The 27,278-nt window shown below is 50.9% G+C and overlaps 35 non-coding genes across 35 annotated transcripts; all 35 read right to left on the reverse strand.

The window, feature by feature from the left end:
• Positions 1-56: 56 nt before the first annotated feature.
• On the reverse strand, positions 57-129 carry Trnaa-ugc (transfer RNA alanine (anticodon UGC)). Its single transcript has one exon. It is a non-coding gene; the product is annotated as a tRNA-Ala (tRNA).
• A 1,013-nt stretch (positions 130-1,142) lies between these two features.
• On the reverse strand, positions 1,143-1,215 carry Trnaa-agc (transfer RNA alanine (anticodon AGC)). The gene has a single exon. It is a non-coding gene; the product is annotated as a tRNA-Ala (tRNA).
• A 416-nt stretch (positions 1,216-1,631) lies between these two features.
• On the reverse strand, positions 1,632-1,704 carry Trnaa-ugc (transfer RNA alanine (anticodon UGC)). The gene has a single exon. It is a non-coding gene; the product is annotated as a tRNA-Ala (tRNA).
• Positions 1,705-2,717: 1,013 nt separating this feature from the next.
• Trnaa-agc (transfer RNA alanine (anticodon AGC)) lies at positions 2,718-2,790 on the reverse strand. Its single transcript has one exon. It is a non-coding gene; the product is annotated as a tRNA-Ala (tRNA).
• A 416-nt stretch (positions 2,791-3,206) lies between these two features.
• Trnaa-ugc (transfer RNA alanine (anticodon UGC)) lies at positions 3,207-3,279 on the reverse strand. The gene has a single exon. It is a non-coding gene; the product is annotated as a tRNA-Ala (tRNA).
• Positions 3,280-4,292: 1,013 nt separating this feature from the next.
• On the reverse strand, positions 4,293-4,365 carry Trnaa-agc (transfer RNA alanine (anticodon AGC)). Its single transcript has one exon. It is a non-coding gene; the product is annotated as a tRNA-Ala (tRNA).
• A 416-nt stretch (positions 4,366-4,781) lies between these two features.
• Trnaa-ugc (transfer RNA alanine (anticodon UGC)) lies at positions 4,782-4,854 on the reverse strand. The gene has a single exon. It is a non-coding gene; the product is annotated as a tRNA-Ala (tRNA).
• A 1,013-nt stretch (positions 4,855-5,867) lies between these two features.
• Positions 5,868-5,940, reverse strand: Trnaa-agc (transfer RNA alanine (anticodon AGC)). Its single transcript has one exon. It is a non-coding gene; the product is annotated as a tRNA-Ala (tRNA).
• Positions 5,941-6,356: 416 nt separating this feature from the next.
• On the reverse strand, positions 6,357-6,429 carry Trnaa-ugc (transfer RNA alanine (anticodon UGC)). The gene has a single exon. It is a non-coding gene; the product is annotated as a tRNA-Ala (tRNA).
• A 1,013-nt stretch (positions 6,430-7,442) lies between these two features.
• Trnaa-agc (transfer RNA alanine (anticodon AGC)) lies at positions 7,443-7,515 on the reverse strand. The gene has a single exon. It is a non-coding gene; the product is annotated as a tRNA-Ala (tRNA).
• Positions 7,516-7,931: 416 nt separating this feature from the next.
• Trnaa-ugc (transfer RNA alanine (anticodon UGC)) lies at positions 7,932-8,004 on the reverse strand. Its single transcript has one exon. It is a non-coding gene; the product is annotated as a tRNA-Ala (tRNA).
• A 1,013-nt stretch (positions 8,005-9,017) lies between these two features.
• Trnaa-agc (transfer RNA alanine (anticodon AGC)) lies at positions 9,018-9,090 on the reverse strand. Its single transcript has one exon. It is a non-coding gene; the product is annotated as a tRNA-Ala (tRNA).
• Positions 9,091-9,506: 416 nt separating this feature from the next.
• On the reverse strand, positions 9,507-9,579 carry Trnaa-ugc (transfer RNA alanine (anticodon UGC)). Its single transcript has one exon. It is a non-coding gene; the product is annotated as a tRNA-Ala (tRNA).
• A 1,013-nt stretch (positions 9,580-10,592) lies between these two features.
• Trnaa-agc (transfer RNA alanine (anticodon AGC)) lies at positions 10,593-10,665 on the reverse strand. Its single transcript has one exon. It is a non-coding gene; the product is annotated as a tRNA-Ala (tRNA).
• A 416-nt stretch (positions 10,666-11,081) lies between these two features.
• Trnaa-ugc (transfer RNA alanine (anticodon UGC)) lies at positions 11,082-11,154 on the reverse strand. Its single transcript has one exon. It is a non-coding gene; the product is annotated as a tRNA-Ala (tRNA).
• A 1,013-nt stretch (positions 11,155-12,167) lies between these two features.
• On the reverse strand, positions 12,168-12,240 carry Trnaa-agc (transfer RNA alanine (anticodon AGC)). Its single transcript has one exon. It is a non-coding gene; the product is annotated as a tRNA-Ala (tRNA).
• Positions 12,241-12,656: 416 nt separating this feature from the next.
• On the reverse strand, positions 12,657-12,729 carry Trnaa-ugc (transfer RNA alanine (anticodon UGC)). Its single transcript has one exon. It is a non-coding gene; the product is annotated as a tRNA-Ala (tRNA).
• Positions 12,730-13,742: 1,013 nt separating this feature from the next.
• Positions 13,743-13,815, reverse strand: Trnaa-agc (transfer RNA alanine (anticodon AGC)). Its single transcript has one exon. It is a non-coding gene; the product is annotated as a tRNA-Ala (tRNA).
• A 416-nt stretch (positions 13,816-14,231) lies between these two features.
• Trnaa-ugc (transfer RNA alanine (anticodon UGC)) lies at positions 14,232-14,304 on the reverse strand. Its single transcript has one exon. It is a non-coding gene; the product is annotated as a tRNA-Ala (tRNA).
• Positions 14,305-15,317: 1,013 nt separating this feature from the next.
• Positions 15,318-15,390, reverse strand: Trnaa-agc (transfer RNA alanine (anticodon AGC)). The gene has a single exon. It is a non-coding gene; the product is annotated as a tRNA-Ala (tRNA).
• A 416-nt stretch (positions 15,391-15,806) lies between these two features.
• On the reverse strand, positions 15,807-15,879 carry Trnaa-ugc (transfer RNA alanine (anticodon UGC)). Its single transcript has one exon. It is a non-coding gene; the product is annotated as a tRNA-Ala (tRNA).
• Positions 15,880-16,892: 1,013 nt separating this feature from the next.
• On the reverse strand, positions 16,893-16,965 carry Trnaa-agc (transfer RNA alanine (anticodon AGC)). The gene has a single exon. It is a non-coding gene; the product is annotated as a tRNA-Ala (tRNA).
• A 416-nt stretch (positions 16,966-17,381) lies between these two features.
• Positions 17,382-17,454, reverse strand: Trnaa-ugc (transfer RNA alanine (anticodon UGC)). Its single transcript has one exon. It is a non-coding gene; the product is annotated as a tRNA-Ala (tRNA).
• Positions 17,455-18,467: 1,013 nt separating this feature from the next.
• Trnaa-agc (transfer RNA alanine (anticodon AGC)) lies at positions 18,468-18,540 on the reverse strand. Its single transcript has one exon. It is a non-coding gene; the product is annotated as a tRNA-Ala (tRNA).
• Positions 18,541-18,956: 416 nt separating this feature from the next.
• Positions 18,957-19,029, reverse strand: Trnaa-ugc (transfer RNA alanine (anticodon UGC)). The gene has a single exon. It is a non-coding gene; the product is annotated as a tRNA-Ala (tRNA).
• Positions 19,030-20,042: 1,013 nt separating this feature from the next.
• On the reverse strand, positions 20,043-20,115 carry Trnaa-agc (transfer RNA alanine (anticodon AGC)). Its single transcript has one exon. It is a non-coding gene; the product is annotated as a tRNA-Ala (tRNA).
• A 416-nt stretch (positions 20,116-20,531) lies between these two features.
• Positions 20,532-20,604, reverse strand: Trnaa-ugc (transfer RNA alanine (anticodon UGC)). Its single transcript has one exon. It is a non-coding gene; the product is annotated as a tRNA-Ala (tRNA).
• Positions 20,605-21,617: 1,013 nt separating this feature from the next.
• Trnaa-agc (transfer RNA alanine (anticodon AGC)) lies at positions 21,618-21,690 on the reverse strand. Its single transcript has one exon. It is a non-coding gene; the product is annotated as a tRNA-Ala (tRNA).
• Positions 21,691-22,106: 416 nt separating this feature from the next.
• Trnaa-ugc (transfer RNA alanine (anticodon UGC)) lies at positions 22,107-22,179 on the reverse strand. Its single transcript has one exon. It is a non-coding gene; the product is annotated as a tRNA-Ala (tRNA).
• Positions 22,180-23,192: 1,013 nt separating this feature from the next.
• Positions 23,193-23,265, reverse strand: Trnaa-agc (transfer RNA alanine (anticodon AGC)). Its single transcript has one exon. It is a non-coding gene; the product is annotated as a tRNA-Ala (tRNA).
• A 416-nt stretch (positions 23,266-23,681) lies between these two features.
• On the reverse strand, positions 23,682-23,754 carry Trnaa-ugc (transfer RNA alanine (anticodon UGC)). The gene has a single exon. It is a non-coding gene; the product is annotated as a tRNA-Ala (tRNA).
• A 1,013-nt stretch (positions 23,755-24,767) lies between these two features.
• Trnaa-agc (transfer RNA alanine (anticodon AGC)) lies at positions 24,768-24,840 on the reverse strand. Its single transcript has one exon. It is a non-coding gene; the product is annotated as a tRNA-Ala (tRNA).
• A 416-nt stretch (positions 24,841-25,256) lies between these two features.
• Trnaa-ugc (transfer RNA alanine (anticodon UGC)) lies at positions 25,257-25,329 on the reverse strand. Its single transcript has one exon. It is a non-coding gene; the product is annotated as a tRNA-Ala (tRNA).
• A 1,013-nt stretch (positions 25,330-26,342) lies between these two features.
• Positions 26,343-26,415, reverse strand: Trnaa-agc (transfer RNA alanine (anticodon AGC)). Its single transcript has one exon. It is a non-coding gene; the product is annotated as a tRNA-Ala (tRNA).
• Positions 26,416-26,831: 416 nt separating this feature from the next.
• On the reverse strand, positions 26,832-26,904 carry Trnaa-ugc (transfer RNA alanine (anticodon UGC)). Its single transcript has one exon. It is a non-coding gene; the product is annotated as a tRNA-Ala (tRNA).
• Positions 26,905-27,278: the final 374 nt, after the last annotated feature.

Below are 27,278 nucleotides of genomic sequence, written 5' to 3' on the forward strand. Positions count from 1 at the left end.
TTGCGTGCCTTTAGGCTCGCCGCGACCAACACTTACCACGCACTGACCACAAAACATGGAGGCGCCGGGGCTTCAACCCGGGACCGTTCACATGCAAAGCGAACGCTCTACCAACTGAGCTACGCCGCCAAGCACAACCATGCTGCGCTCTTCTCCATTCTTTACTACTCTTATGTGCACGGACACGATGGTTGGTTGGTTTGCAGGGCTGAAGGGAACAGAGTACAAAGGCGCGGACGCGTTCATATACACAAGAGTTCCAAGTAGTTTCGATGCTCTGGTATTACGACTGCAAATTCCGTCCGTTTTTAACGTCTTAAATTGAAGGGGCAGTCACAAGCTGCTCTGTTTTCAAGCCATGTCGACAATCACACAGCACCTGAGGTAACAAGCACATCTGAAGCCCCATTGTGCACTCGACTGTTCATGCCAACTCACTGCCTCGCACTTTACTACTGTGTACCACTCTTGTCGTCCAACTGCAAAAGACTGGGCCACAACAAGTTTCCGCGTCTCCATTGCACTGCGCAAACTACGAAACGCTCCCCAAACATGGCACTCACCCATGCAGACGACTTTTCCGACTTTACACGACGCTCACGCAACGCTCACGCCAGTGACAGCCTTATTTAGAGCTTGACTTCGCGCCCAAGCGAGTGAGCACATTTCGCCTACGGCTTAGGCCGCCCACCTAGTGTGGCTGCTCGGTGTCTGCAGGCAGCGAGGGGCTGCAAGCTTCCCGTATTCGCGCCTATGTCACCTCTGCTTGCTTGTCAGAGACAGAGTATCGCAAAACATACAACTCACTCCATGAATTGATAGCTACGGCATCTGTCATCAGCAGTCACAACTAGCAACACCAGTAGCAGCCGACTGCACGTAAAGAATTGGAATGTGCAGTGGGATTTTTGTGAATTCGGCGCAAGGCTGATCTTTCCGACATAGGTTTGAGAATCCTATGGGAACACGTGTACTGTTTCTAAATTAAGTGTAGTGGTGGGAGGAGGGTACTTCCTGCGCATTACAGCACGCTTGCCAATTGTGGCTGCTAATCGTTCGCTCGTATCTGCCTTGACACATTTTCTGGCTGTGAATTATTCCACTTGCATGGCAGTGTGCGCATGTTGGTGTGTTAAAAATTCTGGAGGCGCTGGGTATCGATCCCAGTACCTCTCGCATGCTAAGCGAGCGCTCTACCATCTGAGCTACGCCCCCTGCTGACCAACTGCGCTACATACAGCCATATCAATTGCACAGACCCTTGCACTCCAATTATTCCGCAGACAAACACTACTCTCAATGTGTCTGTGAGGGTGTCTTTCAGGTTTCCTGCATTCTGTATCGAATCGTAGTTGGCCAGAATCAAAGTGGCACGCACGACGTCGAAAATAGCGTTCGGCCAACGCTCTGAGGTAGACGAAAGTGTTGTTCACTCTCTAGACTTCACTGAGGTTAGGCCGTTTTACCCAAGGCAGATTTGCACTCGATGACACCTCGACAACAGCCGGTCCTCACATTTACGTCTTGCTCTCCTTACGTCAGTATACTAGTCTGTGACGCTGGCTTTGCAACATCTTGCGTGCCTTTAGGCTCGCCGCGACCAACACTTACCACGCACTGACCACAAAACATGGAGGCGCCGGGGCTTGAACCCGGGACCTTTCACATGCAAAGCGAACGCTCTACCAACTGAGCTACGCCCCCAAGCACAACCAAGCTGCGCTGTTCTCCATTCTTTACTACTCTTATGTGCACGGACACGATGGTTGGTTGGTTTGCAGGGCTGAAGGGAACAGAGTACAAAGGCGCGGACGCGTTCATATACACAAGAGTTCCAAGTAGTTTCGATGCTCTGGTATTACGACTGCAAATTCCGTCCGTTTTTAACGTCTTAAATTGAAGGGGCAGTCACAAGCTGCTCTGTTTTCAAGCCATGTCGACAATCACACAGCACCTGAGGTAACAAGCACATCTGAAGCCCCATTGTGCACTCGACTGTTCATGCCAACTCACTGCCTCGCACTTTACTACTGTGTACCACTCTTGTCGTCCAACTGCAAAAGACTGGGCCACAACAAGTTTCCGCGTCTCCATTGCACTGCGCAAACTACGAAACGCTCCCCAAACATGGCACTCACCCATGCAGACGACTTTTCCGACTTTACACGACGCTCACGCAACGCTCACGCCAGTGACAGCCTTATTTAGAGCTTGACTTCGCGCCCAAGCGAGTGAGCACATTTCGCCTACGGCTTAGGCCGCCCACCTAGTGTGGCTGCTCGGTGTCTGCAGGCAGCGAGGGGCTGCAAGCTTCCCGTATTCGCGCCTATGTCACCTCTGCTTGCTTGTCAGAGACAGAGTATCGCAAAACATACAACTCACTCCATGAATTGATAGCTACGGCATCTGTCATCAGCAGTCACAACTAGCAACACCAGTAGCAGCCGACTGCACGTAAAGAATTGGAATGTGCAGTGGGATTTTTGTGAATTCGGCGCAAGGCTGATCTTTCCGACATAGGTTTGAGAATCCTATGGGAACACGTGTACTGTTTCTAAATTAAGTGTAGTGGTGGGAGGAGGGTACTTCCTGCGCATTACAGCACGCTTGCCAATTGTGGCTGCTAATCGTTCGCTCGTATCTGCCTTGACACATTTTCTGGCTGTGAATTATTCCACTTGCATGGCAGTGTGCGCATGTTGGTGTGTTAAAAATTCTGGAGGCGCTGGGTATCGATCCCAGTACCTCTCGCATGCTAAGCGAGCGCTCTACCATCTGAGCTACGCCCCCTGCTGACCAACTGCGCTACATACAGCCATATCAATTGCACAGACCCTTGCACTCCAATTATTCCGCAGACAAACACTACTCTCAATGTGTCTGTGAGGGTGTCTTTCAGGTTTCCTGCATTCTGTATCGAATCGTAGTTGGCCAGAATCAAAGTGGCACGCACGACGTCGAAAATAGCGTTCGGCCAACGCTCTGAGGTAGACGAAAGTGTTGTTCACTCTCTAGACTTCACTGAGGTTAGGCCGTTTTACCCAAGGCAGATTTGCACTCGATGACACCTCGACAACAGCCGGTCCTCACATTTACGTCTTGCTCTCCTTACGTCAGTATACTAGTCTGTGACGCTGGCTTTGCAACATCTTGCGTGCCTTTAGGCTCGCCGCGACCAACACTTACCACGCACTGACCACAAAACATGGAGGCGCCGGGGCTTGAACCCGGGACCTTTCACATGCAAAGCGAACGCTCTACCAACTGAGCTACGCCCCCAAGCACAACCAAGCTGCGCTGTTCTCCATTCTTTACTACTCTTATGTGCACGGACACGATGGTTGGTTGGTTTGCAGGGCTGAAGGGAACAGAGTACAAAGGCGCGGACGCGTTCATATACACAAGAGTTCCAAGTAGTTTCGATGCTCTGGTATTACGACTGCAAATTCCGTCCGTTTTTAACGTCTTAAATTGAAGGGGCAGTCACAAGCTGCTCTGTTTTCAAGCCATGTCGACAATCACACAGCACCTGAGGTAACAAGCACATCTGAAGCCCCATTGTGCACTCGACTGTTCATGCCAACTCACTGCCTCGCACTTTACTACTGTGTACCACTCTTGTCGTCCAACTGCAAAAGACTGGGCCACAACAAGTTTCCGCGTCTCCATTGCACTGCGCAAACTACGAAACGCTCCCCAAACATGGCACTCACCCATGCAGACGACTTTTCCGACTTTACACGACGCTCACGCAACGCTCACGCTAGTGACACCCTTATTTAGAGCTTGACGTCGCGCCCAAGCGAGTGAGCACATTTCGCCTACGGCTTAGGCCGCCCACCTAGTGTGGCTGCTCGGTGTCTGCAGGCAGCGAGGGGCTGCAAGCTTCCCGTATTCGCGCCTATGTCACCTCTGCTTGCTTGTCAGAGACAGAGTATCGCAAAACATACAACTCACTCCATGAATTGATTGCTACGGCATCTGTCATCAGCAGTCACAACTAGCAACACCAGTAGCAGCCGACTGCACGTAAAGAATTGGAATGTGCAGTGGGATTTTTGTGAATTCGGCGCAAGGCTGATCTTTCCGACATAGGTTTGAGAATCCTATGGGAACACGTGTACTGTTTCTAAATTAAGTGTAGTGGTGGGAGGAGGGTACTTCCTGCGCATTACAGCACGCTTGCCAATTGTGGCTGCTAATCGTTCGCTCGTATCTGCCTTGACACATTTTCTGGCTGTGAATTATTCCACTTGCATGGCAGTGTGCGCATGTTGGTGTGTTAAAAATTCTGGAGGCGCTGGGTATCGATCCCAGTACCTCTCGCATGCTAAGCGAGCGCTCTACCATCTGAGCTACGGCCCCTGCTGACCAACTGCGCTACATACAGCCATATCAATTGCACAGACCCTTGCACTCCAATTATTCCGCAGACAAACACTACTCTCAATGTGTCTGTGAGGGTGTCTTTCAGGTTTCCTGCATTCTGTATCGAATCGTAGTTGGCCAAAATCAAAGTGGCACGCACGACGTCGAAAATAGCGTTCGGCCAACGCTCTGAGGTAGACGAAAGTGTTGTTCACTCTCTAGACTTCACTGAGGTTAGGCCGTTTTACCTAAGGCAGATTTGCACTCGATGACACCTCGACAACAGCCGGTCCTCACATTTACGTCTTGCTCTCCTTACGTCAGTATACGAGTCTGTGACGCTGGCTTTGCAACATCTTGCGTGCCTTTAGGCTCGCCGCGACCAACACTTACCACGCACTGACCACAAAACATGGAGGCGCCGGGGCTTCAACCCGGGACCGTTCACATGCAAAGCGAACGCTCTACCAACTGAGCTACGCCGCCAAGCACAACCATGCTGCGCTCTTCTCCATTCTTTACTACTCTTATGTGCACGGACGCGATGGTTGGTTGGTTTGCAGGGCTGAAGGGAACAGAGTACAAAGGCGCGGACGCGTTCATATACACAAGAGTTCCAAGAAGTTTCGATGCTCTGGTATTACGACTGCAAATTCCGTCCGTTTTTAACGTCTTAAATTGAAGGGGCAGTCACAAGCTGCTCTGTTTTCAAGCCATGTCGACAATCACACAGCACCTGAGGTAACAAGCACATCTGAAGCCCCATTGTGCACTCGACTGTTCATGCCAACTCACTGCCTCGCACTTTACTACTGTGTACCACTCTTGTCGTCCAACTGCAAAAGACTGGGCCACAACAAGTTTCCGCGTCTCCATTGCACTGCGCAAACTACGAAACGCTCCCCAAACATGGCACTCACCCATGCAGACGACTTTTCCGACTTTACACGACGCTCACGCAACGCTCACGCCAGTGACAGCCTTATTTAGAGCTTGACTTCGCGCCCAAGCGAGTGAGCACATTTCGCCTACGGCTTAGGCCGCCCACCTAGTGTGGCTGCTCGGTGTCTGCAGGCAGCGAGGGGCTGCAAGCTTCCCGTATTCGCGCCTATGTCACCTCTGCTTGCTTGTCAGAGACAGAGTATCGCAAAACATACAACTCACTCCATGAATTGATTGCTACGGCATCTGTCATCAGCAGTCACAACTAGCAACACCAGTAGCAGCCGACTGCACGTAAAGAATTGGAATGTGCAGTGGGATTTTTGTGAATTCGGCGCAAGGCTGATCTTTCCGACATAGGTTTGAGAATCCTATGGGAACACGTGTACTGTTTCTAAATTAAGTGTAGTGGTGGGAGGAGGGTACTTCCTGCGCATTACAGCACGCTTGCCAATTGTGGCTGCTAATCGTTCGCTCGTATCTGCCTTGACACATTTTCTGGCTGTGAATTATTCCACTTGCATGGCAGTGTGCGCATGTTGGTGTGTTAAAAATTCTGGAGGCGCTGGGTATCGATCCCAGTACCTCTCGCATGCTAAGCGAGCGCTCTACCATCTGAGCTACGGCCCCTGCTGACCAACTGCGCTACATACAGCCATATCAATTGCACAGACCCTTGCACTCCAATTATTCCGCAGACAAACACTACTCTCAATGTGTCTGTGAGGGTGTCTTTCAGGTTTCCTGCATTCTGTATCGAATCGTAGTTGGCCAAAATCAAAGTGGCACGCACGACGTCGAAAATAGCGTTCGGCCAACGCTCTGAGGTAGACGAAAGTGTTGTTCACTCTCTAGACTTCACTGAGGTTAGGCCGTTTTACCTAAGGCAGATTTGCACTCGATGACACCTCGACAACAGCCGGTCCTCACATTTACGTCTTGCTCTCCTTACGTCAGTATACGAGTCTGTGACGCTGGCTTTGCAACATCTTGCGTGCCTTTAGGCTCGCCGCGACCAACACTTACCACGCACTGACCACAAAACATGGAGGCGCCGGGGCTTCAACCCGGGACCGTTCACATGCAAAGCGAACGCTCTACCAACTGAGCTACGCCGCCAAGCACAACCATGCTGCGCTCTTCTCCATTCTTTACTACTCTTATGTGCACGGACGCGATGGTTGGTTGGTTTGCAGGGCTGAAGGGAACAGAGTACAAAGGCGCGGACGCGTTCATATACACAAGAGTTCCAAGAAGTTTCGATGCTCTGGTATTACGACTGCAAATTCCGTCCGTTTTTAACGTCTTAAATTGAAGGGGCAGTCACAAGCTGCTCTGTTTTCAAGCCATGTCGACAATCACACAGCACCTGAGGTAACAAGCACATCTGAAGCCCCATTGTGCACTCGACTGTTCATGCCAACTCACTGCCTCGCACTTTACTACTGTGTACCACTCTTGTCGTCCAACTGCAAAAGACTGGGCCACAACAAGTTTCCGCGTCTCCATTGCACTGCGCAAACTACGAAACGCTCCCCAAACATGGCACTCACCCATGCAGACGACTTTTCCGACTTTACACGACGCTCACGCAACGCTCACGCCAGTGACAGCCTTATTTAGAGCTTGACTTCGCGCCCAAGCGAGTGAGCACATTTCGCCTACGGCTTAGGCCGCCCACCTAGTGTGGCTGCTCGGTGTCTGCAGGCAGCGAGGGGCTGCAAGCTTCCCGTATTCGCGCCTATGTCACCTCTGCTTGCTTGTCAGAGACAGAGTATCGCAAAACATACAACTCACTCCATGAATTGATTGCTACGGCATCTGTCATCAGCAGTCACAACTAGCAACACCAGTAGCAGCCGACTGCACGTAAAGAATTGGAATGTGCAGTGGGATTTTTGTGAATTCGGCGCAAGGCTGATCTTTCCGACATAGGTTTGAGAATCCTATGGGAACACGTGTACTGTTTCTAAATTAAGTGTAGTGGTGGGAGGAGGGTACTTCCTGCGCATTACAGCACGCTTGCCAATTGTGGCTGCTAATCGTTCGCTCGTATCTGCCTTGACACATTTTCTGGCTGTGAATTATTCCACTTGCATGGCAGTGTGCGCATGTTGGTGTGTTAAAAATTCTGGAGGCGCTGGGTATCGATCCCAGTACCTCTCGCATGCTAAGCGAGCGCTCTACCATCTGAGCTACGGCCCCTGCTGACCAACTGCGCTACATACAGCCATATCAATTGCACAGACCCTTGCACTCCAATTATTCCGCAGACAAACACTACTCTCAATGTGTCTGTGAGGGTGTCTTTCAGGTTTCCTGCATTCTGTATCGAATCGTAGTTGGCCAAAATCAAAGTGGCACGCACGACGTCGAAAATAGCGTTCGGCCAACGCTCTGAGGTAGACGAAAGTGTTGTTCACTCTCTAGACTTCACTGAGGTTAGGCCGTTTTACCTAAGGCAGATTTGCACTCGATGACACCTCGACAACAGCCGGTCCTCACATTTACGTCTTGCTCTCCTTACGTCAGTATACGAGTCTGTGACGCTGGCTTTGCAACATCTTGCGTGCCTTTAGGCTCGCCGCGACCAACACTTACCACGCACTGACCACAAAACATGGAGGCGCCGGGGCTTCAACCCGGGACCGTTCACATGCAAAGCGAACGCTCTACCAACTGAGCTACGCCGCCAAGCACAACCATGCTGCGCTCTTCTCCATTCTTTACTACTCTTATGTGCACGGACGCGATGGTTGGTTGGTTTGCAGGGCTGAAGGGAACAGAGTACAAAGGCGCGGACGCGTTCATATACACAAGAGTTCCAAGTAGTTTCGATGCTCTGGTATTACGACTGCAAATTCCGTCCGTTTTTAACGTCTTAAATTGAAGGGGCAGTCACAAGCTGCTCTGTTTTCAAGCCATGTCGACAATCACACAGCACCTGAGGTAATAAGCACATCTGAAGCCCCATTGTGCACTCGACTGTTCATGCCAACTCACTGCCTCGCACTTTACTACTGTGTACCACTCTTGTCGTCCAACTGCAAAAGACTGGGCCACAACAAGTTTCCGCGTCTCCATTGCACTGCGCAAACTACGAAACGCTCCCCAAACATGGCACTCACCCATGCAGACGTCTTTTCCGACTTTACACGACGCTCACGCAACGCTCACGCTAGTGACACCCTTATTTAGAGCTTGACGTCGCGCCCAAGCGAGTGAGCACATTTCGCCTACGGCTTAGGCCGCCCACCTAGTGTGGCTGCTCGGTGTCTGCAGGCAGCGAGGGGCTGCAAGCTTCCCGTATTCGCGCCTATGTCACCTCTGCTTGCTTGTCAGAGACAGAGTATCGCAAAACATACAACTCACTCCATGAATTGATTGCTACGGCATCTGTCATCAGCAGTCACAACTAGCAACACCAGTAGCAGCCGACTGCACGTAAAGAATTGGAATGTGCAGTGGGATTTTTGTGAATTCGGCGCAAGGCTGATCTTTCCGACATAGGTTTGAGAATCCTATGGGAACACGTGTACTGTTTCTAAATTAAGTGTAGTGGTGGGAGGAGGGTACTTCCTGCGCATTACAGCACGCTTGCCAATTGTGGCTGCTAATCGTTCGCTCGTATCTGCCTTGACACATTTTCTGGCTGTGAATTATTCCACTTGCATGGCAGTGTGCGCATGTTGGTGTGTTAAAAATTCTGGAGGCGCTGGGTATCGATCCCAGTACCTCTCGCATGCTAAGCGAGCGCTCTACCATCTGAGCTACGGCCCCTGCTGACCAACTGCGCTACATACAGCCATATCAATTGCACAGACCCTTGCACTCCAATTATTCCGCAGACAAACACTACTCTCAATGTGTCTGTGAGGGTGTCTTTCAGGTTTCCTGCATTCTGTATCGAATCGTAGTTGGCCAAAATCAAAGTGGCACGCACGACGTCGAAAATAGCGTTCGGCCAACGCTCTGAGGTAGACGAAAGTGTTGTTCACTCTCTAGACTTCACTGAGGTTAGGCCGTTTTACCTAAGGCAGATTTGCACTCGATGACACCTCGACAACAGCCGGTCCTCACATTTACGTCTTGCTCTCCTTACGTCAGTATACGAGTCTGTGACGCTGGCTTTGCAACATCTTGCGTGCCTTTAGGCTCGCCGCGACCAACACTTACCACGCACTGACCACAAAACATGGAGGCGCCGGGGCTTCAACCCGGGACCGTTCACATGCAAAGCGAACGCTCTACCAACTGAGCTACGCCGCCAAGCACAACCATGCTGCGCTCTTCTCCATTCTTTACTACTCTTATGTGCACGGACGCGATGGTTGGTTGGTTTGCAGGGCTGAAGGGAACAGAGTACAAAGGCGCGGACGCGTTCATATACACAAGAGTTCCAAGTAGTTTCGATGCTCTGGTATTACGACTGCAAATTCCGTCCGTTTTTAACGTCTTAAATTGAAGGGGCAGTCACAAGCTGCTCTGTTTTCAAGCCATGTCGACAATCACACAGCACCTGAGGTAACAAGCACATCTGAAGCCCCATTGTGCACTCGACTGTTCATGCCAACTCACTGCCTCGCACTTTACTACTGTGTACCACTCTTGTCGTCCAACTGCAAAAGACTGGGCCACAACAAGTTTCCGCGTCTCCATTGCACTGCGCAAACTACGAAACGCTCCCCAAACATGGCACTCACCCATGCAGACGACTTTTCCGACTTTACACGACGCTCACGCAACGCTCACGCCAGTGACAGCCTTATTTAGAGCTTGACTTCGCGCCCAAGCGAGTGAGCACATTTCGCCTACGGCTTAGGCCGCCCACCTAGTGTGGCTGCTCGGTGTCTGCAGGCAGCGAGGGGCTGCAAGCTTCCCGTATTCGCGCCTATGTCACCTCTGCTTGCTTGTCAGAGACAGAGTATCGCAAAACATACAACTCACTCCATGAATTGATTGCTACGGCATCTGTCATCAGCAGTCACAACTAGCAACACCAGTAGCAGCCGACTGCACGTAAAGAATTGGAATGTGCAGTGGGATTTTTGTGAATTCGGCGCAAGGCTGATCTTTCCGACATAGGTTTGAGAATCCTATGGGAACACGTGTACTGTTTCTAAATTAAGTGTAGTGGTGGGAGGAGGGTACTTCCTGCGCATTACAGCACGCTTGCCAATTGTGGCTGCTAATCGTTCGCTCGTATCTGCCTTGACACATTTTCTGGCTGTGAATTATTCCACTTGCATGGCAGTGTGCGCATGTTGGTGTGTTAAAAATTCTGGAGGCGCTGGGTATCGATCCCAGTACCTCTCGCATGCTAAGCGAGCGCTCTACCATCTGAGCTACGGCCCCTGCTGACCAACTGCGCTACATACAGCCATATCAATTGCACAGACCCTTGCACTCCAATTATTCCGCAGACAAACACTACTCTCAATGTGTCTGTGAGGGTGTCTTTCAGGTTTCCTGCATTCTGTATCGAATCGTAGTTGGCCAAAATCAAAGTGGCACGCACGACGTCGAAAATAGCGTTCGGCCAACGCTCTGAGGTAGACGAAAGTGTTGTTCACTCTCTAGACTTCACTGAGGTTAGGCCGTTTTACCTAAGGCAGATTTGCACTCGATGACACCTCGACAACAGCCGGTCCTCACATTTACGTCTTGCTCTCCTTACGTCAGTATACGAGTCTGTGACGCTGGCTTTGCAACATCTTGCGTGCCTTTAGGCTCGCCGCGACCAACACTTACCACGCACTGACCACAAAACATGGAGGCGCCGGGGCTTCAACCCGGGACCGTTCACATGCAAAGCGAACGCTCTACCAACTGAGCTACGCCGCCAAGCACAACCATGCTGCGCTCTTCTCCATTCTTTACTACTCTTATGTGCACGGACGCGATGGTTGGTTGGTTTGCAGGGCTGAAGGGAACAGAGTACAAAGGCGCGGACGCGTTCATATACACAAGAGTTCCAAGTAGTTTCGATGCTCTGGTATTACGACTGCAAATTCCGTCCGTTTTTAACGTCTTAAATTGAAGGGGCAGTCACAAGCTGCTCTGTTTTCAAGCCATGTCGACAATCACACAGCACCTGAGGTAATAAGCACATCTGAAGCCCCATTGTGCACTCGACTGTTCATGCCAACTCACTGCCTCGCACTTTACTACTGTGTACCACTCTTGTCGTCCAACTGCAAAAGACTGGGCCACAACAAGTTTCCGCGTCTCCATTGCACTGCGCAAACTACGAAACGCTCCCCAAACATGGCACTCACCCATGCAGACGACTTTTCCGACTTTACACGACGCTCACGCAACGTTCACGCCAGTGACAGCCTTATTTAGAGCTTGACTTCGCGCCCAAGCGAGTGAGCACATTTCGCCTACGGCTTAGGCCGCCCACCTAGTGTGGCTGCTCGGTGTCTGCAGGCAGCGAGGGGCTGCAAGCTTCCCGTATTCGCGCCTATGTCACCTCTGCTTGCTTGTCAGAGACAGAGTATCGCAAAACATACAACTCACTCCATGAATTGATTGCTACGGCATCTGTCATCAGCAGTCACAACTAGCAACACCAGTAGCAGCCGACTGCACGTAAAGAATTGGAATGTGCAGTGGGATTTTTGTGAATTCGGCGCAAGGCTGATCTTTCCGACATAGGTTTGAGAATCCTATGGGAACACGTGTACTGTTTCTAAATTAAGTGTAGTGGTGGGAGGAGGGTACTTCCTGCGCATTACAGCACGCTTGCCAATTGTGGCTGCTAATCGTTCGCTCGTATCTGCCTTGACACATTTTCTGGCTGTGAATTATTCCACTTGCATGGCAGTGTGCGCATGTTGGTGTGTTAAAAATTCTGGAGGCGCTGGGTATCGATCCCAGTACCTCTCGCATGCTAAGCGAGCGCTCTACCATCTGAGCTACGCCCCCTGCTGACCAACTGCGCTACATACAGCCATATCAATTGCACAGACCCTTGCACTCCAATTATTCCGCAGACAAACACTACTCTCAATGTGTCTGTGAGGGTGTCTTTCAGGTTTCCTGCATTCTGTATCGAATCGTAGTTGGCCAGAATCAAAGTGGCACGCACGACGTCGAAAATAGCGTTCGGCCAACGCTCTGAGGTAGACGAAAGTGTTGTTCACTCTCTAGACTTCACTGAGGTTAGGCCGTTTTACCCAAGGCAGATTTGCACTCGATGACACCTCGACAACAGCCGGTCCTCACATTTACGTCTTGCTCTCCTTACGTCAGTATACTAGTCTGTGACGCTGGCTTTGCAACATCTTGCGTGCCTTTAGGCTCGCCGCGACCAACACTTACCACGCACTGACCACAAAACATGGAGGCGCCGGGGCTTGAACCCGGGACCTTTCACATGCAAAGCGAACGCTCTACCAACTGAGCTACGCCCCCAAGCACAACCAAGCTGCGCTGTTCTCCATTCTTTACTACTCTTATGTGCACGGACACGATGGTTGGTTGGTTTGCAGGGCTGAAGGGAACAGAGTACAAAGGCGCGGACGCGTTCATATACACAAGAGTTCCAAGTAGTTTCGATGCTCTGGTATTACGACTGCAAATTCCGTCCGTTTTTAACGTCTTAAATTGAAGGGGCAGTCACAAGCTGCTCTGTTTTCAAGCCATGTCGACAATCACACAGCACCTGAGGTAACAAGCACATCTGAAGCCCCATTGTGCACTCGACTGTTCATGCCAACTCACTGCCTCGCACTTTACTACTGTGTACCACTCTTGTCGTCCAACTGCAAAAGACTGGGCCACAACAAGTTTCCGCGTCTCCATTGCACTGCGCAAACTACGAAACGCTCCCCAAACATGGCACTCACCCATGCAGACGTCTTTTCCGACTTTACACGACGCTCACGCAACGCTCACGCTAGTGACACCCTTATTTAGAGCTTGACGTCGCGCCCAAGCGAGTGAGCACATTTCGCCTACGGCTTAGGCCGCCCACCTAGTGTGGCTGCTCGGTGTCTGCAGGCAGCGAGGGGCTGCAAGCTTCCCGTATTCGCGCCTATGTCACCTCTGCTTGCTTGTCAGAGACAGAGTATCGCAAAACATACAACTCACTCCATGAATTGATTGCTACGGCATCTGTCATCAGCAGTCACAACTAGCAACACCAGTAGCAGCCGACTGCACGTAAAGAATTGGAATGTGCAGTGGGATTTTTGTGAATTCGGCGCAAGGCTGATCTTTCCGACATAGGTTTGAGAATCCTATGGGAACACGTGTACTGTTTCTAAATTAAGTGTAGTGGTGGGAGGAGGGTACTTCCTGCGCATTACAGCACGCTTGCCAATTGTGGCTGCTAATCGTTCGCTCGTATCTGCCTTGACACATTTTCTGGCTGTGAATTATTCCACTTGCATGGCAGTGTGCGCATGTTGGTGTGTTAAAAATTCTGGAGGCGCTGGGTATCGATCCCAGTACCTCTCGCATGCTAAGCGAGCGCTCTACCATCTGAGCTACGGCCCCTGCTGACCAACTGCGCTACATACAGCCATATCAATTGCACAGACCCTTGCACTCCAATTATTCCGCAGACAAACACTACTCTCAATGTGTCTGTGAGGGTGTCTTTCAGGTTTCCTGCATTCTGTATCGAATCGTAGTTGGCCAAAATCAAAGTGGCACGCACGACGTCGAAAATAGCGTTCGGCCAACGCTCTGAGGTAGACGAAAGTGTTGTTCACTCTCTAGACTTCACTGAGGTTAGGCCGTTTTACCTAAGGCAGATTTGCACTCGATGACACCTCGACAACAGCCGGTCCTCACATTTACGTCATGCTCTCCTTACGTCAGTATACGAGTCTGTGACGCTGGCTTTGCAACATCTTGCGTGCCTTTAGGCTCGCCGCGACCAACACTTACCACGCACTGACCACAAAACATGGAGGCGCCGGGGCTTCAACCCGGGACCGTTCACATGCAAAGCGAACGCTCTACCAACTGAGCTACGCCGCCAAGCACAACCATGCTGCGCTCTTCTCCATTCTTTACTACTCTTATGTGCACGGACGCGATGGTTGGTTGGTTTGCAGGGCTGAAGGGAACAGAGTACAAAGGCGCGGACGCGTTCATATACACAAGAGTTCCAAGTAGTTTCGATGCTCTGGTATTACGACTGCAAATTCCGTCCGTTTTTAACGTCTTAAATTGAAGGGGCAGTCACAAGCTGCTCTGTTTTCAAGCCATGTCGACAATCACACAGCACCTGAGGTAACAAGCACATCTGAAGCCCCATTGTGCACTCGACTGTTCATGCCAACTCACTGCCTCGCACTTTACTACTGTGTACCACTCTTGTCGTCCAACTGCAAAAGACTGGGCCACAACAAGTTTCCGCGTCTCCATTGCACTGCGCAAACTACGAAACGCTCCCCAAACATGGCACTCACCCATGCAGACGACTTTTCCGACTTTACACGACGCTCACGCAACGCTCACGCCAGTGACAGCCTTATTTAGAGCTTGACTTCGCGCCCAAGCGAGTGAGCACATTTCGCCTACGGCTTAGGCCGCCCACCTAGTGTGGCTGCTCGGTGTCTGCAGGCAGCGAGGGGCTGCAAGCTTCCCGTATTCGCGCCTATGTCACCTCTGCTTGCTTGTCAGAGACAGAGTATCGCAAAACATACAACTCACTCCATGAATTGATTGCTACGGCATCTGTCATCAGCAGTCACAACTAGCAACACCAGTAGCAGCCGACTGCACGTAAAGAATTGGAATGTGCAGTGGGATTTTTGTGAATTCGGCGCAAGGCTGATCTTTCCGACATAGGTTTGAGAATCCTATGGGAACACGTGTACTGTTTCTAAATTAAGTGTAGTGGTGGGAGGAGGGTACTTCCTGCGCATTACAGCACGCTTGCCAATTGTGGCTGCAAATCGTTCGCTCGTATCTGCCTTGACACATTTTCTGGCTGTGAATTATTCCACTTGCATGGCAGTGTGCGCATGTTGGTGTGTTAAAAATTCTGGAGGCGCTGGGTATCGATCCCAGTACCTCTCGCATGCTAAGCGAGCGCTCTACCATCTGAGCTACGCCCCCTGCTGACCAACTGCGCTACATACAGCCATATCAATTGCACAGACCCTTGCACTCCAATTATTCCGCAGACAAACACTACTCTCAATGTGTCTGTGAGGGTGTCTTTCAGGTTTCCTGCATTCTGTATCGAATCGTAGTTGGCCAGAATCAAAGTGGCACGCACAACGTCGAAAATAGCGTTCGGCCAACGCTCTGAGGTAGACGAAAGTGTTGTTCACTCTCTAGACTTCACTGAGGTTAGGCCGTTTTACCCAAGGCAGATTTGCACTCGATGACACCTCGACAACAGCCGGTCCTCACATTTACGTCTTGCTCTCCTTACGTCAGTATACTAGTCTGTGACGCTGGCTTTGCAACATCTTGCGTGCCTTTAGGCTCGCCGCGACCAACACTTACCACGCACTGACCACAAAACATGGAGGCGCCGGGGCTTGAACCCGGGACCTTTCACATGCAAAGCGAACGCTCTACCAACTGAGCTACGCCCCCAAGCACAACCAAGCTGCGCTGTTCTCCATTCTTTACTACTCTTATGTGCACGGACACGATGGTTGGTTGGTTTGCAGGGCTGAAGGGAACAGAGTACAAAGGCGCGGACGCGTTCATATACACAAGAGTTCCAAGTAGTTTCGATGCTCTGGTATTACGACTGCAAATTCCGTCCGTTTTTAACGTCTTAAATTGAAGGGGCAGTCACAAGCTGCTCTGTTTTCAAGCCATGTCGACAATCACACAGCACCTGAGGTAACAAACACATCTGAAGCCCCATTGTGCACTCGACTGTTCATGCCAACTCACTGCCTCGCACTTTACTACTGTGTACCACTCTTGTCGTCCAACTGCAAAAGACTGGGCCACAACAAGTTTCCGCGTCTCCATTGCACTGCGCAAACTACGAAACGCTCCCCAAACATGGCACTCACCCATGCAGACGTCTTTTCCGACTTTACACGACGCTCACGCAACGCTCACGCTAGTGACACCCTTATTTAGAGCTTGACGTCGCGCCCAAGCGAGTGAGCACATTTCGCCTACGGCTTAGGCCGCCCACCTAGTGTGGCTGCTCGGTGTCTGCAGGCAGCGAGGGGCTGCAAGCTTCCCGTATTCGCGCCTATGTCACCTCTGCTTGCTTGTCAGAGACAGAGTATCGCAAAACATACAACTCACTCCATGAATTGATTGCTACGGCATCTGTCATCAGCAGTCACAACTAGCAACACCAGTAGCAGCCGACTGCACGTAAAGAATTGGAATGTGCAGTGGGATTTTTGTGAATTCGGCGCAAGGCTGATCTTTCCGACATAGGTTTGAGAATCCTATGGGAACACGTGTACTGTTTCTAAATTAAGTGTAGTGGTGGGAGGAGGGTACTTCCTGCGCATTACAGCACGCTTGCCAATTGTGGCTGCTAATCGTTCGCTCGTATCTGCCTTGACACATTTTCTGGCTGTGAATTATTCCACTTGCATGGCAGTGTGCGCATGTTGGTGTGTTAAAAATTCTGGAGGCGCTGGGTATCGATCCCAGTACCTCTCGCATGCTAAGCGAGCGCTCTACCATCTGAGCTACGGCCCCTGCTGACCAACTGCGCTACATACAGCCATATCAATTGCACAGACCCTTGCACTCCAATTATTCCGCAGACAAACACTACTCTCAATGTGTCTGTGAGGGTGTCTTTCAGGTTTCCTGCATTCTGTATCGAATCGTAGTTGGCCAAAATCAAAGTGGCACGCACGACGTCGAAAATAGCGTTCGGCCAACGCTCTGAGGTAGACGAAAGTGTTGTTCACTCTCTAGACTTCACTGAGGTTAGGCCGTTTTACCTAAGGCAGATTTGCACTCGATGACACCTCGACAACAGCCGGTCCTCACATTTACGTCTTGCTCTCCTTACGTCAGTATACGAGTCTGTGACGCTGGCTTTGCAACATCTTGCGTGCCTTTAGGCTCGCCGCGACCAACACTTACCACGCACTGACCACAAAACATGGAGGCGCCGGGGCTTCAACCCGGGACCGTTCACATGCAAAGCGAACGCTCTACCAACTGAGCTACGCCGCCAAGCACAACCATGCTGCGCTCTTCTCCATTCTTTACTACTCTTATGTGCACGGACGCGATGGTTGGTTGGTTTGCAGGGCTGAAGGGAACAGAGTACAAAGGCGCGGACGCGTTCATATACACAAGAGTTCCAAGTAGTTTCGATGCTCTGGTATTACGACTGCAAATTCCGTCCGTTTTTAACGTCTTAAATTGAAGGGGCAGTCACAAGCTGCTCTGTTTTCAAGCCATGTCGACAATCACACAGCACCTGAGGTAACAAGCACATCTGAAGCCCCATTGTGCACTCGACTGTTCATGCCAACTCACTGCCTCGCACTTTACTACTGTGTACCACTCTTGTCGTCCAACTGCAAAAGACTGGGCCACAACAAGTTTCCGCGTCTCCATTGCACTGCGCAAACTACGAAACGCTCCCCAAACATGGCACTCACCCATGCAGACGACTTTTCCGACTTTACACGACGCTCACGCAACGCTCACGCCAGTGACAGCCTTATTTAGAGCTTGACTTCGCGCCCAAGCGAGTGAGCACATTTCGCCTACGGCTTAGGCCGCCCACCTAGTGTGGCTGCTCGGTGTCTGCAGGCAGCGAGGGGCTGCAAGCTTCCCGTATTCGCGCCTATGTCACCTCTGCTTGCTTGTCAGAGACAGAGTATCGCAAAACATACAACTCACTCCATGAATTGATTGCTACGGCATCTGTCATCAGCAGTCACAACTAGCAACACCAGTAGCAGCCGACTGCACGTAAAGAATTGGAATGTGCAGTGGGATTTTTGTGAATTCGGCGCAAGGCTGATCTTTCCGACATAGGTTTGAGAATCCTATGGGAACACGTGTACTGTTTCTAAATTAAGTGTAGTGGTGGGAGGAGGGTACTTCCTGCGCATTACAGCACGCTTGCCAATTGTGGCTGCAAATCGTTCGCTCGTATCTGCCTTGACACATTTTCTGGCTGTGAATTATTCCACTTGCATGGCAGTGTGCGCATGTTGGTGTGTTAAAAATTCTGGAGGCGCTGGGTATCGATCCCAGTACCTCTCGCATGCTAAGCGAGCGCTCTACCATCTGAGCTACGCCCCCTGCTGACCAACTGCGCTACATACAGCCATATCAATTGCACAGACCCTTGCACTCCAATTATTCCGCAGACAAACACTACTCTCAATGTGTCTGTGAGGGTGTCTTTCAGGTTTCCTGCATTCTGTATCGAATCGTAGTTGGCCAGAATCAAAGTGCCACGCACGACGTCGAAAATAGCGTTCGGCCAACGCTCTGAGGTAGACGAAAGTGTTGTTCACTCTCTAGACTTCACTGAGGTTAGGCCGTTTTACCCAAGGCAGATTTGCACTCGATGACACCTCGACAACAGCCGGTCCTCACATTTACGTCTTGCTCTCCTTACGTCAGTATACTAGTCTGTGACGCTGGCTTTGCAACATCTTGCGTGCCTTTAGGCTCGCCGCGACCAACACTTACCACGCACTGACCACAAAACATGGAGGCGCCGGGGCTTCAACCCGGGACCGTTCACATGCAAAGCGAACGCTCTACCAACTGAGCTACGCCGCCAAGCACAACCATGCTGCGCTCTTCTCCATTCTTTACTACTCTTATGTGCACGGACGCGATGGTTGGTTGGTTTGCAGGGCTGAAGGGAACAGAGTACAAAGGCGCGGACGCGTTCATATACACAAGAGTTCCAAGTAGTTTCGATGCTCTGGTATTACGACTGCAAATTCCGTCCGTTTTTAACGTCTTAAATTGAAGGGGCAGTCACAAGCTGCTCTGTTTTCAAGCCATGTCGACAATCACACAGCACCTGAGGTAACAAGCACATCTGAAGCCCCATTGTGCACTCGACTGTTCATGCCAACTCACTGCCTCGCACTTTACTACTGTGTACCACTCTTGTCGTCCAACTGCAAAAGACTGGGCCACAACAAGTTTCCGCGTCTCCATTGCACTGCGCAAACTACGAAACGCTCCCCAAACATGGCACTCACCCATGCAGACGACTTTTCCGACTTTACACGACGCTCACGCAACGCTCACGCCAGTGACAGCCTTATTTAGAGCTTGACTTCGCGCCCAAGCGAGTGAGCACATTTCGCCTACGGCTTAGGCCGCCCACCTAGTGTGGCTGCTCGGTGTCTGCAGGCAGCGAGGGGCTGCAAGCTTCCCGTATTCGCGCCTATGTCACCTCTGCTTGCTTGTCAGAGACAGAGTATCGCAAAACATACAACTCACTCCATGAATTGATTGCTACGGCATCTGTCATCAGCAGTCACAACTAGCAACACCAGTAGCAGCCGACTGCACGTAAAGAATTGGAATGTGCAGTGGGATTTTTGTGAATTCGGCGCAAGGCTGATCTTTCCGACATAGGTTTGAGAATCCTATGGGAACACGTGTACTGTTTCTAAATTAAGTGTAGTGGTGGGAGGAGGGTACTTCCTGCGCATTACAGCACGCTTGCCAATTGTGGCTGCTAATCGTTCGCTCGTATCTGCCTTGACACATTTTCTGGCTGTGAATTATTCCACTTGCATGGCAGTGTGCGCATGTTGGTGTGTTAAAAATTCTGGAGGCGCTGGGTATCGATCCCAGTACCTCTCGCATGCTAAGCGAGCGCTCCACCATCTGAGCTACGCCCCCTGCTGACCAACTGCGCTACATACAGCCATATCAATTGCACAGACCCTTGCACTCCAATTATTCCGCAGACAAACACTACTCTCAATGTGTCTGTGAGGGTGTCTTTCAGGTTTCCTGCATTCTGTATCGAATCGTAGTTGGCCAGAATCAAAGTGGCACGCACGACGTCGAAAATAGCGTTCGGCCAACGCTCTGAGGTAGACGAAAGTGTTGTTCACTCTCTAGACTTCACTGAGGTTAGGCCGTTTTACCCAAGGCAGATTTGCACTCGATGACACCTCGACAACAGCCGGTCCTCACATTTACGTCTTGCTCTCCTTACGTCAGTATACTAGTCTGTGACGCTGGCTTTGCAACATCTTGCGTGCCTTTAGGCTCGCCGCGACCAACACTTACCACGCACTGACCACAAAACATGGAGGCGCCGGGGCTTGAACCCGGGACCTTTCACATGCAAAGCGAACGCTCTACCAACTGAGCTACGCCCCCAAGCACAACCAAGCTGCGCTGTTCTCCATTCTTTACTACTCTTATGTGCACGGACACGATGGTTGGTTGGTTTGCAGGGCTGAAGGGAACAGAGTACAAAGGCGCGGACGCGTTCATATACACAAGAGTTCCAAGTAGTTTCGATGCTCTGGTATTACGACTGCAAATTCCGTCCGTTTTTAACGTCTTAAATTGAAGGGGCAGTCACAAGCTGCTCTGTTTTCAAGCCATGTCGACAATCACACAGCACCTGAGGTAACAAGCACATCTGAAGCCCCATTGTGCACTCGACTGTTCATGCCAACTCACTGCCTCGCACTTTACTACTGTGTACCACTCTTGTCGTCCAACTGCAAAAGACTGGGCCACAACAAGTTTCCGCGTCTCCATTGCACTGCGCAAACTACGAAACGCTCCCCAAACATGGCACTCACCCATGCAGACGACTTTTCCGACTTTACACGACGCTCACGCAACGCTCACGCCAGTGACAGCCTTATTTAGAGCTTGACTTCGCGCCCAAGCGAGTGAGCACATTTCGCCTACGGCTTAGGCCGCCCACCTAGTGTGGCTGCTCGGTGTCTGCAGGCAGCGAGGGGCTGCAAGCTTCCCGTATTCGCGCCTATGTCACCTCTGCTTGCTTGTCAGAGACAGAGTATCGCAAAACATACAACTCACTCCATGAATTGATTGCTACGGCATCTGTCATCAGCAGTCACAACTAGCAACACCAGTAGCAGCCGACTGCACGTAAAGAATTGGAATGTGCAGTGGGATTTTTGTGAATTCGGCGCAAGGCTGATCTTTCCGACATAGGTTTGAGAATCCTATGGGAACACGTGTACTGTTTCTAAATTAAGTGTAGTGGTGGGAGGAGGGTACTTCCTGCGCATTACAGCACGCTTGCCAATTGTGGCTGCAAATCGTTCGCTCGTATCTGCCTTGACACATTTTCTGGCTGTGAATTATTCCACTTGCATGGCAGTGTGCGCATGTTGGTGTGTTAAAAATTCTGGAGGCGCTGGGTATCGATCCCAGTACCTCTCGCATGCTAAGCGAGCGCTCTACCATCTGAGCTACGCCCCCTGCTGACCAACTGCGCTACATACAGCCATATCAATTGCACAGACCCTTGCACTCCAATTATTCCGCAGACAAACACTACTCTCAATGTGTCTGTGAGGGTGTCTTTCAGGTTTCCTGCATTCTGTATCGAATCGTAGTTGGCCAGAATCAAAGTGGCACGCACAACGTCGAAAATAGCGTTCGGCCAACGCTCTGAGGTAGACGAAAGTGTTGTTCACTCTCTAGACTTCACTGAGGTTAGGCCGTTTTACCCAAGGCAGATTTGCACTCGATGACACCTCGACAACAGCCGGTCCTCACATTTACGTCTTGCTCTCCTTACGTCAGTATACTAGTCTGTGACGCTGGCTTTGCAACATCTTGCGTGCCTTTAGGCTCGCCGCGACCAACACTTACCACGCACTGACCACAAAACATGGAGGCGCCGGGGCTTGAACCCGGGACCTTTCACATGCAAAGCGAACGCTCTACCAACTGAGCTACGCCCCCAAGCACAACCAAGCTGCGCTGTTCTCCATTCTTTACTACTCTTATGTGCACGGACACGATGGTTGGTTGGTTTGCAGGGCTGAAGGGAACAGAGTACAAAGGCGCGGACGCGTTCATATACACAAGAGTTCCAAGTAGTTTCGATGCTCTGGTATTACGACTGCAAATTCCGTCCGTTTTTAACGTCTTAAATTGAAGGGGCAGTCACAAGCTGCTCTGTTTTCAAGCCATGTCGACAATCACACAGCACCTGAGGTAACAAACACATCTGAAGCCCCATTGTGCACTCGACTGTTCATGCCAACTCACTGCCTCGCACTTTACTACTGTGTACCACTCTTGTCGTCCAACTGCAAAAGACTGGGCCACAACAAGTTTCCGCGTCTCCATTGCACTGCGCAAACTACGAAACGCTCCCCAAACATGGCACTCACCCATGCAGACGTCTTTTCCGACTTTACACGACGCTCACGCAACGCTCACGCTAGTGACACCCTTATTTAGAGCTTGACGTCGCGCCCAAGCGAGTGAGCACATTTCGCCTACGGCTTAGGCCGCCCACCTAGTGTGGCTGCTCGGTGTCTGCAGGCAGCGAGGGGCTGCAAGCTTCCCGTATTCGCGCCTATGTCACCTCTGCTTGCTTGTCAGAGACAGAGTATCGCAAAACATACAACTCACTCCATGAATTGATTGCTACGGCATCTGTCATCAGCAGTCACAACTAGCAACACCAGTAGCAGCCGACTGCACGTAAAGAATTGGAATGTGCAGTGGGATTTTTGTGAATTCGGCGCAAGGCTGATCTTTCCGACATAGGTTTGAGAATCCTATGGGAACACGTGTACTGTTTCTAAATTAAGTGTAGTGGTGGGAGGAGGGTACTTCCTGCGCATTACAGCACGCTTGCCAATTGTGGCTGCTAATCGTTCGCTCGTATCTGCCTTGACACATTTTCTGGCTGTGAATTATTCCACTTGCATGGCAGTGTGCGCATGTTGGTGTGTTAAAAATTCTGGAGGCGCTGGGTATCGATCCCAGTACCTCTCGCATGCTAAGCGAGCGCTCTACCATCTGAGCTACGGCCCCTGCTGACCAACTGCGCTACATACAGCCATATCAATTGCACAGACCCTTGCACTCCAATTATTCCGCAGACAAACACTACTCTCAATGTGTCTGTGAGGGTGTCTTTCAGGTTTCCTGCATTCTGTATCGAATCGTAGTTGGCCAAAATCAAAGTGGCACGCACGACGTCGAAAATAGCGTTCGGCCAACGCTCTGAGGTAGACGAAAGTGTTGTTCACTCTCTAGACTTCACTGAGGTTAGGCCGTTTTACCTAAGGCAGATTTGCACTCGATGACACCTCGACAACAGCCGGTCCTCACATTTACGTCTTGCTCTCCTTACGTCAGTATACGAGTCTGTGACGCTGGCTTTGCAACATCTTGCGTGCCTTTAGGCTCGCCGCGACCAACACTTACCACGCACTGACCACAAAACATGGAGGCGCCGGGGCTTCAACCCGGGACCGTTCACATGCAAAGCGAACGCTCTACCAACTGAGCTACGCCGCCAAGCACAACCATGCTGCGCTCTTCTCCATTCTTTACTACTCTTATGTGCACGGACGCGATGGTTGGTTGGTTTGCAGGGCTGAAGGGAACAGAGTACAAAGGCGCGGACGCGTTCATATACACAAGAGTTCCAAGTAGTTTCGATGCTCTGGTATTACGACTGCAAATTCCGTCCGTTTTTAACGTCTTAAATTGAAGGGGCAGTCACAAGCTGCTCTGTTTTCAAGCCATGTCGACAATCACACAGCACCTGAGGTAACAAGCACATCTGAAGCCCCATTGTGCACTCGACTGTTCATGCCAACTCACTGCCTCGCACTTTACTACTGTGTACCACTCTTGTCGTCCAACTGCAAAAGACTGGGCCACAACAAGTTTCCGCGTCTCCATTGCACTGCGCAAACTACGAAACGCTCCCCAAACATGGCACTCACCCATGCAGACGACTTTTCCGACTTTACACGACGCTCACGCAACGCTCACGCCAGTGACAGCCTTATTTAGAGCTTGACTTCGCGCCCAAGCGAGTGAGCACATTTCGCCTACGGCTTAGGCCGCCCACCTAGTGTGGCTGCTCGGTGTCTGCAGGCAGCGAGGGGCTGCAAGCTTCCCGTATTCGCGCCTATGTCACCTCTGCTTGCTTGTCAGAGACAGAGTATCGCAAAACATACAACTCACTCCATGAATTGATTGCTACGGCATCTGTCATCAGCAGTCACAACTAGCAACACCAGTAGCAGCCGACTGCACGTAAAGAATTGGAATGTGCAGTGGGATTTTTGTGAATTCGGCGCAAGGCTGATCTTTCCGACATAGGTTTGAGAATCCTATGGGAACACGTGTACTGTTTCTAAATTAAGTGTAGTGGTGGGAGGAGGGTACTTCCTGCGCATTACAGCACGCTTGCCAATTGTGGCTGCAAATCGTTCGCTCGTATCTGCCTTGACACATTTTCTGGCTGTGAATTATTCCACTTGCATGGCAGTGTGCGCATGTTGGTGTGTTAAAAATTCTGGAGGCGCTGGGTATCGATCCCAGTACCTCTCGCATGCTAAGCGAGCGCTCTACCATCTGAGCTACGCCCCCTGCTGACCAACTGCGCTACATACAGCCATATCAATTGCACAGACCCTTGCACTCCAATTATTCCGCAGACAAACACTACTCTCAATGTGTCTGTGAGGGTGTCTTTCAGGTTTCCTGCATTCTGTATCGAATCGTAGTTGGCCAGAATCAAAGTGCCACGCACGACGTCGAAAATAGCGTTCGGCCAACGCTCTGAGGTAGACGAAAGTGTTGTTCACTCTCTAGACTTCACTGAGGTTAGGCCGTTTTACCCAAGGCAGATTTGCACTCGATGACACCTCGACAACAGCCGGTCCTCACATTTACGTCTTGCTCTCCTTACGTCAGTATACTAGTCTGTGACGCTGGCTTTGCAACATCTTGCGTGCCTTTAGGCTCGCCGCGACCAACACTTACCACGCACTGACCACAAAACATGGAGGCGCCGGGGCTTCAACCCGGGACCGTTCACATGCAAAGCGAACGCTCTACCAACTGAGCTACGCCGCCAAGCACAACCATGCTGCGCTCTTCTCCATTCTTTACTACTCTTATGTGCACGGACGCGATGGTTGGTTGGTTTGCAGGGCTGAAGGGAACAGAGTACAAAGGCGCGGACGCGTTCATATACACAAGAGTTCCAAGTAGTTTCGATGCTCTGGTATTACGACTGCAAATTCCGTCCGTTTTTAACGTCTTAAATTGAAGGGGCAGTCACAAGCTGCTCTGTTTTCAAGCCATGTCGACAATCACACAGCACCTGAGGTAACAAGCACATCTGAAGCCCCATTGTGCACTCGACTGTTCATGCCAACTCACTGCCTCGCACTTTACTACTGTGTACCACTCTTGTCGTCCAACTGCAAAAGACTGGGCCACAACAAGTTTCCGCGTCTCCATTGCACTGCGCAAACTACGAAACGCTCCCCAAACATGGCACTCACCCATGCAGACGACTTTTCCGACTTTACACGACGCTCACGCAACGCTCACGCCAGTGACAGCCTTATTTAGAGCTTGACTTCGCGCCCAAGCGAGTGAGCACATTTCGCCTACGGCTTAGGCCGCCCACCTAGTGTGGCTGCTCGGTGTCTGCAGGCAGCGAGGGGCTGCAAGCTTCCCGTATTCGCGCCTATGTCACCTCTGCTTGCTTGTCAGAGACAGAGTATCGCAAAACATACAACTCACTCCATGAATTGATTGCTACGGCATCTGTCATCAGCAGTCACAACTAGCAACACCAGTAGCAGCCGACTGCACGTAAAGAATTGGAATGTGCAGTGGGATTTTTGTGAATTCGGCGCAAGGCTGATCTTTCCGACATAGGTTTGAGAATCCTATGGGAACACGTGTACTGTTTCTAAATTAAGTGTAGTGGTGGGAGGAGGGTACTTCCTGCGCATTACAGCACGCTTGCCAATTGTGGCTGCAAATCGTTCGCTCGTATCTGCCTTGACACATTTTCTGGCTGTGAATTATTCCACTTGCATGGCAGTGTGCGCATGTTGGTGTGTTAAAAATTCTGGAGGCGCTGGGTATCGATCCCAGTACCTCTCGCATGCTAAGCGAGCGCTCTACCATCTGAGCTACGCCCCCTGCTGACCAACTGCGCTACATACAGCCATATCAATTGCACAGACCCTTGCACTCCAATTATTCCGCAGACAAACACTACTCTCAATGTGTCTGTGAGGGTGTCTTTCAGGTTTCCTGCATTCTGTATCGAATCGTAGTTGGCCAGAATCAAAGTGGCACGCACGACGTCGAAAATAGCGTTCGGCCAACGCTCTGAGGTAGACGAAAGTGTTGTTCACTCTCTAGACTTCACTGAGGTTAGGCCGTTTTACCCAAGGCAGATTTGCACTCGATGACACCTCGACAACAGCCGGTCCTCACATTTACGTCTTGCTCTCCTTACGTCAGTATACTAGTCTGTGACGCTGGCTTTGCAACATCTTGCGTGCCTTTAGGCTCGCCGCGACCAACACTTACCACGCACTGACCACAAAACATGGAGGCGCCGGGGCTTGAACCCGGGACCTTTCACATGCAAAGCGAACGCTCTACCAACTGAGCTACGCCCCCAAGCACAACCAAGCTGCGCTGTTCTCCATTCTTTACTACTCTTATGTGCACGGACACGATGGTTGGTTCGTTTGCAGGGCTGAAGGGAACAGAGTACAAAGGCGCGGACGCGTTCATATACACAAGAGTTCCAAGTAGTTTCGATGCTCTGGTATTACGACTGCAAATTCCGTCCGTTTTTAACGTCTTAAATTGAAGGGGCAGTCACAAGCTGCTCTGTTTTCAAGCCATGTCGACAATCACACAGCACCTGAGGTAACAAGCACATCTGAAGCCCCATTGTGCACTCGACTGTTCATGCCAACTCACTGCCTCGCACTTTACTACTGTGTACCACTCTTGTCGTCCAACTGCAAAAGACTGGGCCACAACAA

This window comes from Schistocerca serialis, chromosome 10 (assembly GCF_023864345.2).
Source record: "Schistocerca serialis cubense isolate TAMUIC-IGC-003099 chromosome 10, iqSchSeri2.2, whole genome shotgun sequence".
NCBI lineage: Eukaryota > Metazoa > Arthropoda > Insecta > Orthoptera > Acrididae > Schistocerca > Schistocerca serialis.